The 13,629-nt window shown below is 52.6% G+C and overlaps 1 long non-coding RNA gene across 1 annotated transcript; it reads left to right on the top strand.

Moving 5' to 3' along the window:
• The first annotated feature begins 6,943 nt into the window (after window positions 1-6,943).
• LOC139038374 (uncharacterized) lies at window positions 6,944-12,143 on the top strand. The gene is made up of 3 exons (XR_011491342.1): window positions 6,944-7,415; window positions 8,424-8,511; window positions 11,940-12,143. It is a non-coding gene; the product is annotated as an uncharacterized lncRNA (long non-coding RNA).
• The last annotated feature ends 1,486 nt before the right edge of the window (window positions 12,144-13,629 follow it).

The following is a 13,629-nucleotide window of genomic DNA, read 5'->3' as shown; positions in this document are numbered from 1 at the left end:
GAGGAGGGAGAGGGGAGGAGAGAAGAGCAAGGGGGAGGAGGGAGAGGGGAGGAGAGAAGAGCAAGGAGGTGGAGGGAGAGGGGAGGAGAGAAGAGCAAGGGGGAGGAGGGAGAGGGGAGGAGAGAAGAGCAAGGGGGAGGAGGGAGAGGGGAGGAGGGAGAGGGGAGGAGAGAAGAGCAAGGGGGAGGAGGGAGAGGGGAGGAGGGAGAGGGGAGGAGAGAAGAGCAAGGGGGAGGAGGGAGAGGGGAGGAGAGAAGAGCAAGGGGGAGGAGGGAGAGGGGAGGAGAGAAGAGCAAGGGGGAGGAGGGAGAGGGGAGGAGGGAGAGGGGAGGAGAGAAGAGCAAGGGGGAGGAGGGAGAGGGGAGGAGGGAGTGAAAGAGGGTGGAGGAGCAAGAGGGGAGGAAGGAGGGGGGAGGTGGGAGAGGGGGAGGGGGGAGGAGGGAAACAGTAACAACAAAAACAGGGTGATGATTTGGGGAATAACAAGTTAAATTTCAACAAACTTTATACATGGAGACCCACAGCATCATTATTAGACTCCAGAGCTTTGTGAACTGCCGACAGGAAGTCTCAGACCCATCTGCACAGGCACCATTTTCCGGAAAACACTTTGCAGAGCATAGTTAGGCAACTCCAATACCATGGAGCTCTGATGAGGCTGGGACCTTCAGTGGGGACTTCTGGGCTAGCCAGGCAGAGGAGCAGGGGCGGGCGGGGAGCCCCTTCTTAACACCCCTTTGAGAGACCCAGAGTTTTGAAAGCAGGAGAGGAAAAGGCAGCCTGCTAGGAGCCGTGTGGGTCACTGTTCTGGGGAAGACGCTGGCGTGGGCACCACATCTGATGATGCAGGGTTGCAGGTGGTCATTAACCTTCCGCAGAAGCCAGGCTGGCGGGGACATCAAACATGAGAGGCAGTGGGGCATTTCCGGGAGGGCCACGTCTAGTTCCCACGCCAGCCTGACAGCCACCCCGCCCAAGTCCAGGGATGTCTGCCCCGTCAGCTCGCCAGGCTCCTCCCAAGACCTGGCTCTGCTTCTGCAGAAGCAGATGCCTTCTCCTCGCAGGGCAAAGTCCACAGCATCCCACAGCCGTCCTCTCCAGTCCTGGGGCTGGGGGCGGGCATCGTGGACCTTCCCCCTGCCCCAGACTTCTTTGGGAAGGTGCTGTCTTTGAGGAAAGTGGCCGGTCGCCTGGTGGCACTCTTACTGGCCCATCGTCTCTAAGAAGCTCTCTTTCTCCTCCCTTGGAGCCCAGGGCACTGCCTGGTGCTCTACATTCGTGTCAGCACCTGGGGAGACTGAGGAAGCTCTCTGCCCTCGGTGAGCCTCAGAGTCCGAACGCAGAAAACGAAAGAGCCAGAAGCTCTTATCCAGCACATTCATCCCGTGATGAAGCGCGAGATGATATGGAAAAACGTTGGCCTGGGCTCTTTTGTTTGGTTCCCAAGGGGAGAACTTGAACCTTGGGAAGAGACAGGCGTCCACTCAGGAGAAAGCAGGTTCAAACACATGGACAAGGAAGCATCTGGACAAAGGATCACACAGGCGAGGCATGAATCCTGGCAAATCCTTATCTGAATCACAGCATTCTCGATTCCCTTGGTTGTTGAGGGCCACTTCCTCAACAAGTGCAAACCTCAGGTTCTTGCCTGTAAAATGCAGACAGGATCAATTACCATGCTAATCACCCACTCACCCTTTGAATGGCAGCCCCTGAAGGGGTGAAGCTGCTGAGTTCAGAGTTGGTTGTGGTAGAGCGGCCTCTGGATACAGCGAGCTGCCTGGAGGAAGCCTGTGAGCACAGCGAAGGGAAGGGGGTGATGAAGGGGAGGAGGTGATGGGCCCTGCTCAAGGGGGCTTCTGGGCTCCCTCCTGTCGCTCAGGGACCCAGTCCAGCCGGGGACTCTGACCACCGGCTGGCCCCCAGAGTGGAGCTCTTCCTTGGGCTCACACCGGAAGTCAAGCCAGCGCAAGGGGAACCGGTGGGCCGGGAGAGGGAGCCGCAGGGGAAAGGTCCATCCAAAAGACAGCAGCAAACGGGGTAAAAGGGAGTGAGTGCTGGTCGAGGGGCCAATGCTTCTGCCTGGGCGATTCCCGACGGGAGCGCGCCCCCTGGTGGTCGGCTCGGGTAATGACCCGGCCCCGCTCTGGTCTGTCTGGGTCTGATTGCCCGGGGCGCTCTTAGATACCAAAGCACACGCGCTATTACGCTGGGCGGGGAAAGGTAGAAGCCACCAGAACGAACTGTGGAGGGGCGGAGGTTAATCTGCTGTATTCCGAAGACCCAGACGGACTCCCACCCCGAGGACTCTGGAGTGGACTCTTCCCGGAAATCCACCCTCTGTTCCCAGGACTCCTCACTCCCTCCGTTGCTCACAAGGACATCTGCCGTCTCCCACGCTGGGCTCTGACTTCCGATGTTAAAGACTGAGTCACGCTCAGGCCCAAAGCTGCAGACCTAGTGAATGGCTCTCTCTCCCTGTTGCATGGTAGGCACTGTGACTCCTGATGGCGGGCACGTTGTTTTAACAGACAAGGCCGGCAGTACATGGGCACCCTTAGGGACTGGCAGACTCTTTCTGAAGTTTCCCACCACCACCTGCTTCCCATGGTGCTCAAGACTTTGTGCTCCTGCGGGCACCTGCCCCCTTCAGGGCCAGCTTCTGCTCATGGTCCATGCTAACAGGGGAAGTGCCCACCATGACCACCCCGCCCACCACCACATTTTCTGGTCAGGACAGACACGTGCACTGCTTGCGGCCAGCTCAGGATGCCCCAGTGGTCCAGGCAGCTGACCTTGCCAATATCCAGCCAGCTAGCTTCTCTCTTTCAAGAGCCCAGCAGGGACTAAGCAATGTGCTGTCAGTACCAATTTTGAAGAGCCACGTACAGACAGGGAGGCATGCATGAGGCTGGGGAGATGGACTTGGTTATGTTTTCAGCTTGTGATGATTACCTTTGCATCAGTGTGGCTGGGCCATGGTGCCCAGATATGTGGTCAAGCACTCTGAGTGTTTCTGTGAGGGTATTTGGGGATGTTTTAAATTACATTTAAACTGGTGGAAATTTGAGGGAGCAGATTGCCCTCCCTCGTGTGGGTGGGCCTTGTGTAATCAGTTGAGGGCCCGACTAGACCAAAAGCCTGATCTCCTCCAAGCAAGAGGGAATTCTGCAGCGGACAGCCTTTGGACTTGAATGGCGACAGCAGATCTTCCTGCATCTCCAGCCTGCCGGCCCACATTGCAGATGTTGGACTTGCCAGTCTCTGTAATTACATGAACCAGTTCTCACAGTTGCATGAGTTAGGAGTAGAGTGGTGACCTAGGGTAGGTCAGGACAGATCGGCTGGGGAATGATGTTAGCACAGGGCCCGGGGTGTCTGCAGCCACTCAGCTTCATAGAGGGGTTTTCTGTAGGAAAATAACTTGCTCCTCATACAACACAGCAAACCTGATGATAATTCACTGGTGTCAGTGAGAGGACGAGAGGAGGCCAAGAAGCCAATGTGGAAAGTTTTCTGTGTGACCAACACGGTGTGAGACTCGGGTCACAAAAGCTGCCTCAGTTCTCTCAGAAACCAGTTCCACGTTATAGTATGAAATTCAGTTGTTTCTTATTTATATTTAAGTCTGCTTCAAGAAGGCATTATTGAATTTATATTTATGAGTAAATTTATAACATATTTACAAGTTATAAATCTGTAACTTATAAATATCTGTATTTTAATTTTATGACATAAATAAATTGATAGATTCATATTTATAAATAAATTCCAGAAGAAATACAGGAATCTGCAGAGACTCAAGGAAGATGTTTGCTTTTAGTTTTCTCATATGTGTACACTTTTATTTTTTCTCTTCCTGCAAAACAGATGCCATAGAAAGTATGTCTACGCATATTTAGTAGAAAAATAGTCTACTAAAATGTTTAAAATTAAAATCTTCCCAAATAATAAGTTTGCAAATATTCACTATGAACAATTTGGAGTATTTTTAATCTAGACTTTTTTTTAATTAAGAAAAAGCCATTTTGAATGTTACTGAGAATATACAGGAAGTGTCCAACTATATCATGGTTTGATTCTTAATTTTATAAGTATTGGCCAATATCATTACAAACATGTCCTAAATATTATTTCAAATTCTTATTAAAAAGTCCCACTTGATATAAATATTATTTAGGGTATAAATTGTATAATCATCTTAGTAAATCATTCTCCATCTTGGTTGATTTTCAATATTATGAAAAAACATCACAAACATTACATTATTTGACTGCTTTCCCCTGCATTTAAGGCTTAAACCAAAGGACAAGGCTCTTTTTCCTACGGAGCTTGGAGGTAGGCAACGTCTGAGTGAGTCCTGTGGTTTCATAGCCCAGGGTCCCTCAGCTGCTTTCTCTGCCTTCCTCTCATCCTTGACATGGGATAAAAACCAGCATCAAGGCCCTGTTTAGTTCTCTAAGGCCAGGCAACTGCAAACTTGATAATGTCACACGAGGAGCTCTGTTGTGCAATTTGGATGTCCGACAGTGCCCTTTAAATGTCACTTCACTGAGATTTCCTTTGTCATTATTTTAATAGTTCCCTTCCTTCCTTGCTCTATAAAAAGTGAACATTAAATCTGACTTCAAACCTTTAAGACAACCAACTTATTAAGCCAATTTGAAAGGCTGATTCAGCAGGGTCTATAAATCTGAGGCTCTGACACCCCTTGATAACTTCATCTTGCCCCAAACCCCTGGGCCTGTGGCTCCAGTGTGTCCTCAACACATGCTGGGTGTTGGGCGCTGGGCGCTGGGTGCTACTCTAGGCTCTGGGGGCACACAGAGGACCAGTTTCTTTCATCAAAAAACACAGTGGACAGAGAGTCAGAAAAGAACGCTGTTCAGTAAGAGGTAGGGGAAAACTGTCAAAGCAGTACCCCAAACTTCCATGTGGAGAACTCAAAAACTCAGAGCACATTGAATATCAAGTCAATTTTAGAAATGAAATAAGAGGAACAATCAACAGTTACAAAAGGGTCAATGGAGTGGGGGAGGCAATCATGAAGTCTCAGTGAGTGAGGGGCAGGACCAGGGCCGGACCCCATGCTCCTTGGGGCTGGAGAGGGGGTCACTCCTTCCCCCGGGGCTCCCTCGGCAGCCTGGGGGGAAACGGAGCTGCAGCTGGGAGGGAGGCGGGCCTCGGGGCTGGGGACATGGGGAGGCAGGACCATGCCCAGGCCAGCATCTTGCTGAGGGCAGCACTCAGCGTCCTGAGACTGCAAATCCTCTTGGCGATCTTGGGAGTGCCTCGTCCTGTCAGCTCTGCTAGTTAGAAATCGTGCCTCCTTGGGCACAGCATTAGCCTCTCTGCCCTTCGTTCCATCCCCTGGACAGTCGGGGCGGGGAGTGGAGGGTGATAGCAATGCCTGGACTGCCTGAGTATCCGAGGACTGACCAGGGTGACGCGGGCTGTGGGCTGACGTGGAGCCGGCACCCCATCCCGGGGATAGTCAGGCAGGATTGCTGGTGGCCGAGGCCCTGCCACGCACATCCTTCCTCCTGCCTACCTCCCCGGTCCTCCTGGGCTTTCTCTCCTGACCCGGGCCCTCCTGGACACCAGGGCCGCCTGCACGCTGAGCCCAGGCTGCCTTCTGAGCTTGAGCCACTCAAGGAGAACGTGTCCAAAATCTGTAAGCTGGCAGCGAGCAAAGAGCCAAGTGCTCCCTGGGCCGGGCCCAGAGACCAGTGATCGCTGCTTGAAGGCCAGCTGAACCCAGGGACCCAGCTCCAGGCAGCACCGTCTCACTCCCCAGGAGTGCCCCCTCTCGGAGGGTCTTTCTCCCTGTTTCTCTGTATCTCTGTCTGCGCCTCTGTCTCCCTCTTTCTGTCTGTCTGTCTGTCTCTATACCTCTGTCTCTCTCTGTCCATCTCTCTCCCCTCGCAGGTGGAAAGCCGACAGTGTCAGCTTAACCACTTTCAGCAGAGTTGCCTTCCCAGCCTTCCCCCACCCAGGTGAGTCCCCTCCGCTTCAGGAGGCCAGGGGCTCAGAGTGCAGATCCCCGAAGGGAGCAGGGCACAGACACGCACGCCGGAGTCCCCTGCATGCCGCTTCCCTGCGCCCGGGCTGCGTGCGCCTACGCGTGCACCACCCCGCCACCCCCACACTGACCCCCGCAGCATCCCCCAGGCCCCTGCCCTGGCTGCCTCCACGCACTCCCTTGGTCTGAGGGCGGCTCTCGGCGTCTCTGATTTTACCGCCTTCTCAGAAAGGGAAGGCCACGGCTGGAGACGGCCTTTCAAGAGTGCCCCTCAAAAAGCTGCCCGGGGAGGGGCACAGAGGGCAGAAAGCAAATACGTAAACCGAAGGCGCAGCGCCCCCTGCTGGCAGGGCCGGCGGATGACGGCCAGGACAGGCCTGCGGGCCCGGAGCCTGGTCAGCTTCTCCAGGGCTGAAAGACAGAACTAGTGGCCTGCTGGTCAGACTTCACCTTTAACGTTTTCACTCTCATTGTTGTTATTATTATTACCTGTGTGGTATTAAACAAAAATCTGAATTCACGATCACCATTTAAACATCTTGAAATTTCGCATTCAAGCTCACCTACCCAGGGCTTCCCAGATGACTGAGCGGTAAAGAACCCACCTGCAATGCTGGAGGCTCAGGAGATGCAGGTTCGATCCCCGGGTCAGGAAGATCCCCTGGAGGCGGGCATGGCAACCCCACTCCAGTCTTCTTGCCTGGAGAATCGCACGGACAGAGGAGCCTGGCGGGCCACAGTCCATGGGGTCTCAAAGCGTTGGACATGACTGAAGCCAGTGAGCCCACGTGCGCATCGCCTACCTAGCTCCTCTGTGAAGCCACAGTGAGCGTGCACGTCCCCGGCGGGCAGGACGGACTGGCGCCGAGGAGCCCCCGCCCCAGGAGGAAGGGCGTGGCGCACCCCCCACCCCGCTCCGGTGTCTCCCCACCCTCGGGCGGCACCTGGCCCTTCTGAACACTGGAGTTTGCAACAGCTGCTTTGAAGCACCCCTGCTGTATCCCGTGGGGGAGATGAGTGCCTGGCGGGGACCGTGAGCACCATCTGAGCTGACCTGGACCCCGAGGCCGCTGACTCTGCGGTTCTGTGTCCCTCGAACCTCGGCTCCAATCCCACACTCCAGGGCCAGAAGCCGCTGGTCTGTCACAGTCCTGTCGTCGCGAAATCCCGGGCCACTTCAGCCTGTGCTCCCCACGCGGTCGTGACTCATCCGCCGCCACTGACGTCCTGCGCGTGTTTACGGATGTCAGACGTAGGCTGGATGCTGTGGTCCCAGGAGGGGTGACAAAGTGAACCACACACGACCCTGCTGTTCAGGGGCTGACCGCTGCCGCAGAAAGATCCGAGGATTGGAATTCTGCTGTGACGCCGCCCAGCTTCGGGAGTTGAATGAGTGAGTCATTCGGCTCTGAGCCTCAGTCTCCTCGTGTGTGACGCGGGGGCTGTGGGTCCTTTCCCCAGGGGTTGTGGGAGCACGCGTGTGAGAGTGGGCACGGCTGTGGTCTTGGGGTCTGCGTGCTCCCGCGTCCGCCCACCCCGGCACACCCTCACATGCGGGGCGGGGACCTGCACTCCCCTGACAGCTTGGTCCTGACTTACCAGTGTGGGCTGGCACCGAGTCCCCAAGAGCCGGCCTGGAGGGCAGCTGGAGGAGGGGAGGCGGGTGCTTCCCCTTTCTCTTCCTTTGGGCACACACTGGCCATGCTGTGTCTCCTCTCCTGTCCCAGGGCATCTACCTGGCTTTGGATGCTTCCCGAAAGCCCTGGTTCCTAGGATCTGCTGGTGTAGCTTTGGTGCGTAGAGATACCCTTACAGTTTAATTGTCAGTCCAGCCTCTGGGGAAAATTCAGAGCTTGCATATGGAAGACGAGTGCAGAGAAAAAGACAGTGAACTGTGCAGTCAGGCAAGAAAAGGGAAATTTATTAGAGGGAAATGAGAGGGCAACTGGCCCTTGAGGAGAACCAGCGTCCTCCCTTTCTGATGAGGTCTTTCTTTATACCCCACTAATGAAAAATTCTCTGAAGGGATGCTTAATTTTTAGACTGCAGTTGAGTCCTGTGGCCACGTAGCTGGAGGTCTCATAGCTTTGAGAAGGTAGGTGCCAGTGAGAAAAAGAATGTCATTTGAGTAATTTGGTCACTCTGAAGGTCACTGTGATTTTACTCTTTGTTTGCGAGGTCAACATAGTGAGCCATCTTAACAATGAGCCCCCATGTAGACCCTTCAGTATACACACAACCAGCTCCCCACCAAAGAAGGCCAGTGCTCACAGCTGCAAAGAATAAATTCACCATCCAGTCCTCTGCTTGGGGTTTCATTGTGAAGCAGGGTTTCTGATTTCCTCAAGGAAAAGTGTCTCTTTGTCATACCAGACTTTGTTATTCTTGTGTTTTCTAAAAGGAAGCTATGAAAACAGCTGCTCTGCCAACATAACCAGTGGACGAACCGCAGTCTTCACTTGGACAGAAGACGGGGCCCGCTGAGATATGTAAGACTCTGGAGCCTTAGACACCCAGAGACATCTGTGTATTGTCTTGGGATCCCAAGATGCAGGAATGATGGGGGGCTTTAGGGCTCATCTGCTTCAACCTGTACCCCTTCCTTGGGAGTCTGCTCCTCAGCCTCCCTGTCTGGGTGGCCTCAGCTTGAATGCCTCCAGGAATGGGGAGCTCAGTTCTTTCCTTGACAGCCTCTCCCTTCTGGGGCAACTTGAGCTGCCAGAAAATGATGTGTCTCATTGGAGAGGGCGGTTCCTCTGTGGTTTTACCCACGGAGCCTTGTCTTCCGAACTGTGTATATTCTCCACGACACCCATCTATGTTTGAAGTCGGGATCCTCTGAGCAGGCTGTTGCTACACATTCTTGTAGGTTCCAGGTGGGCCTGTGACCTTAGCTAAGTCATGGAACCTCTGAGCCTCATTCAGAAGGAAAGGATGAGAACAGCTCCTGCCTCACAGAGCTGATCCACACACTTCGGTGAGCAGCAGGTGTGGAGTGACCACAGGTCTGGGAAATACAGCACCCTCTGCACGCTGGCGGGTCAGCGTGACCACAGCGCTGTCAGGACTTCACTGTTAATGACCATCACAGGCAGTTCCCCTGACACCTGCCTGTTTTATTAAGGCTGCCAAGTGCTGCTTCTTCACGTCACCCTCCACTAAATTCACCCCTCTCCAAGTTCAGATTCCTGCAGATAAAATTAGAACCACTATACAGGCTCAGAGATCTGAGGCCAAGTTTTAACGATTTAACGTGTGGGGAAATGCTGACACAAATCCGGATTTAAGGTGCCAGAGCCTGACCTCCCTTATCCTTCCTCCTCAGATCCAGGGTAGACCAAAAAAATTAAAGCACATAAATGTCTGGAGCCCAATGTGCAGCCTGAATGTCAAAAGAAATTGATCTTTTTTATTGAGATATGATCCATATACCATATGTCGACTTAAAAAATGCGCAATGAGAGCTGTAAGTTAAATTTTGTTTGGTGCAAAGTGAGGACCGCAGCCCAGGAGACAGACAGCAAGCACCTCAGATAGCTCTGAGGACCTGCTCCAAAGAGGCAGGGAGGAGGACAGTACACATGTGATTTTGGTGAAGGAGGAGTACATGCAATCAAGCCCGTATTTTGTTTTAAATAATTTATTTTAATTGGAGGCTAATTACTTTAGACACCACCCTTATGGCAGAAAGTGAAGAGGAACTAAAAAGCCTCTTGATGAAAGTGAAAGAGGAGAGTGAAAAAGTTGGCTTAAAGTCCAACATTCAGAAAACTAAGATCATGGCATCTGGTCCCACTTCATGGGAAATAGGTGGGGAAACAGTGTCAGACTTTATTTTTGGGGGCTCCAAAATCACTGCAGATGGTGATTGCAGCCATGAAATTAAAAGATGCTTGCTCCTTGGAAGGAAAGTTGTGACCAACCTGGAGAGAGGCGTGGAGGCGGCGGTGTCCGGGAGGCTGGCCCGGAGCTGGCCACGTGCTGACGGCTCTTTGTACTGTCCTCAGTATAAGCATTTTTCTCTAAAGCTCCAGCTACAATGCTGCCTCCCCTGTCCCTGACATCCAAGCCATGTGCCAGCCACTGCATAAGCCTGGGTGATGCTCTTCCGGCCAAGTTTTCAAGTCAATTCCAGAGAGTGGCTAAGGTCTGGCCCAGTGGGAGCAGAGAGCTGGTCAGGTCTGCCCGCTCCCCGGGTCCAGTGGGGCTGCCTGCCTGTCTACCTGGCTCTCGGGACCTCCTGCCCTGCCTCGGGCCACGCAGAGCAGGAGCGAGAAGGCTGAGGGAGCGGGAGAAAGGGGAGCCATGGAGACCGCAGCCTCCCCATGGGCTGCATTCGGGTGATGTGGTGTTCAGACCAAACCCTGTCGTCATCTTCCCCAGCACGAAGCTCGGGGCTGCCGGGCACTGCCCGCCGGGGGCACACTGAAGCACTGGCGACACTTGCTTGCTGTGGGTCTTGGACCAAGCTGACACTCTGCTCCTCCTGGTGCCCTCTGCGTGGTCTGTCTGCTCCTGGTCAGCACCAGTCACCATACAGGCATCTCAGATTCCATTTTCCTATAAACAGCGCCCCCCACCCCCTTTCAATGAACCCGAGGCTCTGCGGTCCCTCCATTAACCACAGACAGAATGACTCCTTTTCATCTCCATTCAGAACACTGTCGCAGTTCACTGTAATCATTTGTTTACATTTCTGCCTTTGCCAACCCAGAGGGCAGAGGATGACCCAACATCAAAGCTCTGTGACAGCTGCCTGGAATCCCTGGGCCCAGAGCAGGGATGAGTTCTGTCCCAGGTCTGGGAAGATGGAGATGGTTTGTGAGGCTCGTGACCAGAGAAGGCATTCCAGTAGGGAGCAGTGACGTGGACGCATACACAAAAAATATTTGAGAAGGCCTTGATGGAGTTTAGAATCTGCCTGCAATGCAGGAGATCTGATTTCAGTGCCTGGGTTGGGAAGATCTCCTGGGGAAGGGAATGGCAACCCACCCCAGTATTCTTGCCTGGAAAATCCCATGGATGGAGGAGCCTGGTGGACTACAGTCCATGGGGTCGCAAAGAGTCAGACACGACTTGGTGACTAAACCCCCACCACTCTACAGGATGACAGCATTTAGGTTCAAAAAGCCTGATTGATATCATCCATCTGAAAAGTGATAAAAGTAATTATAATTACTATAATTAATTTAATTATAAACACCAGATCTGGTTACAACAAATTTCTCGAATTTTCTATTATATTGGTATTTGTTGTCTCTAAGGAGATACTGTCATATAGATGTGTAGCTATAGATATATAGCTATAACCTTTCTGATTTTATAATTACTTGCCCTCATGTTACTCTTGAGCAATTTAAAATAACTTACCTGGCAAGACATAAATCACCGCAAGTTTAAACTGACTTTATTTTTTTCCTTTTGAATGCCAACCCCACAAGCCCATTTGCAGGGCTAGAAAGAGTAAGTAGAGATATTCAAGTCCCATTCCTCTTGGTTAGCTGGGTTTATTACTGGTTCGTTTGTTCACAATGGCAAGGGGTTGACCCATCCTTCCACTCCCGGGCCTTAAACTTCTAATTGGAATGTGCGTTGTGTAATGAGGTTTACTGTTTACCAGCTGCTTCTTGAAGGGGCAAGCCCCCAAAACAAAATGGTATTTTTCGTTTTTATTATTTTACCTGTGGCAAGAGAGGGAACAGAAGGGCAAAATCATGGTGAGCTTTTAGAAGTGTCTCCATACCAGGGATTTGGTCTTCATTCATTCCCATGTCTTCATTTCTCCATAAGGATTAGCTTTCTTCCTCAGGTAGAGGAAGAAGTGACTCCTTCTTAAGGCGAATTCCAGACACGACTCTGTGGAGGAGGTGCCATTTGAATTGGGCCCTTGAGGGTGAGTAGAATTCTGATGTCCCAGATTGCAGGGCCAGGTGTGGCATCTCTGCACACAGCCCACTGCCACCGCCATCTTGGTTAAGGTGGTGTCACACGCAGCATCCTACACGCGGCCGGAGAGCTAAAGTGTGGATGCAGCCGTCTTTCATCAGGAACTCTGGACTAAAGCAAGGCCTCTGCACGTGGCCCCCTGTGAACCAGTGAAACTAGACCAAGCACAAAGGAAAAGAAAAGGTTAGACTTTATTTTATCACCAAGACTAAGTTTTTATTCCCTGGAATTGTTCATGGGCTTTGCAGTGACGCAGGGTGGGAAGAGGTGGGGAGAGCTCTGTTCTGGGGCTTTCAGACGCCTTCAGGTCTCTTCTGCACAGGCTTCTTCCTACGGTCAAGTCGGAGTCAGTTCAGGGCAGCTGACCACCACATACCTCTTGCAGTCCGGCTGCAAACATCTCTATCAAATCCCAGGTGCTTTTGGAACAAGCAGAGATAAATCGAGGCAAGGCTCCTTCAGCTCTCAGGGGCCGGGAAGGTGACAGCTACAGCTGTGATTCTCAAAAAAAGCAGCAATTGCTCTGATAACAAGGGTGGGGGACGTGTGCACATTTTTGTGGTTTCGACAAAGTTCTTGTTCATGATTGCCCAACAATCTTGTTTGTCTAGATCCATCATGGGCAGAGTGGCCTTGCCTAAAGTGGACATTCTGTGAAATGTTTGGGTTCAGCAGGAAAGCCCAAGGCCTGCCTGAGGCCAGGGGCTGCCTGCCTGGTTCTCAGCTCTGAGGTCACAGCTGAGTGGCTAGTTTGGTGGCTTCAGTAGACGGCCGGGGAAGAGGAAGCACAGGCATAGACTCAGCAGGGAGGGAGAATGACCATCTGGGGAAGCACAGGGGCTCAACGGCGTGAAGCAGGAGTGAGCTTGGACTCTAAAACTAGAGCCTAGATCCCTTGGACTTAAGAGCAAAATGTCATTTATTTCTAAGCTTCGTTCCCAGGGAGCAAGTAACAGTAACTTTGTGGAGGCATTTGTGAAAACAGAGAATTTGCTGTCTGGCACCTTGGGCAGAGTACACAGGGATGCTCCTTCTAGAGATATTCAGGAAGTGGCACCATCTTCAGCTGGACAGATTAGACAGATGACCCACAATGGGTGGACACCCCTTAACAGGGTGTTGCTTGGTGAGCAGAGCACAGGCAGGATTTCAGTGGCCACAGGCTCAGGCTGGGGGCATCTTTGTGCAGTGCACAGATCAGGAGCTGGGTTCCTCCCAGGGGTTCTGGGGGAGGATCTGTCCTTTGCCTTTTCCAGGTCCTGGAGGTGCCTGCTCTCCTTGCCTCATGACCCTCTTCCTCCATCTTCAAGTCCAGCCACAGTCTCATCTCTTTTGTGTTCTCATGTTTCTCTCTGACTATAACTAGGAGATGTTCCCTGGTACTAAAGATCCACGTGATGAGACTGGGCCCGCCTGGGTACTCCAGGATAACACCCCCACCTCCATCTCAAGGTCCGTAGCTGTCATCACATGTGCAAACTCTCTTTGTCCATGTAAGGGCGTATATTCAAGATTCTGGTTATGAAGTCATGGACATCTTTGAGGGACTATTACCCTGCCTCCTCCAGTGGCCTCCAGCCACTAGCTGGGAAGAAACTGAGGCCCTCAGGCTGACAGTCCACAAGGAACGGTGTGCTGCTGGCAGCCGCGTGGGCCAGGAG

This window comes from Odocoileus virginianus, chromosome 15 (genome assembly GCF_023699985.2).
Source record: "Odocoileus virginianus isolate 20LAN1187 ecotype Illinois chromosome 15, Ovbor_1.2, whole genome shotgun sequence".
Taxonomy (NCBI): domain Eukaryota; kingdom Metazoa; phylum Chordata; class Mammalia; order Artiodactyla; family Cervidae; genus Odocoileus; species Odocoileus virginianus.
Note: the sequence above shows the minus strand (reverse complement) of the source record. Positions and strands in the feature narration are given on the sequence as shown.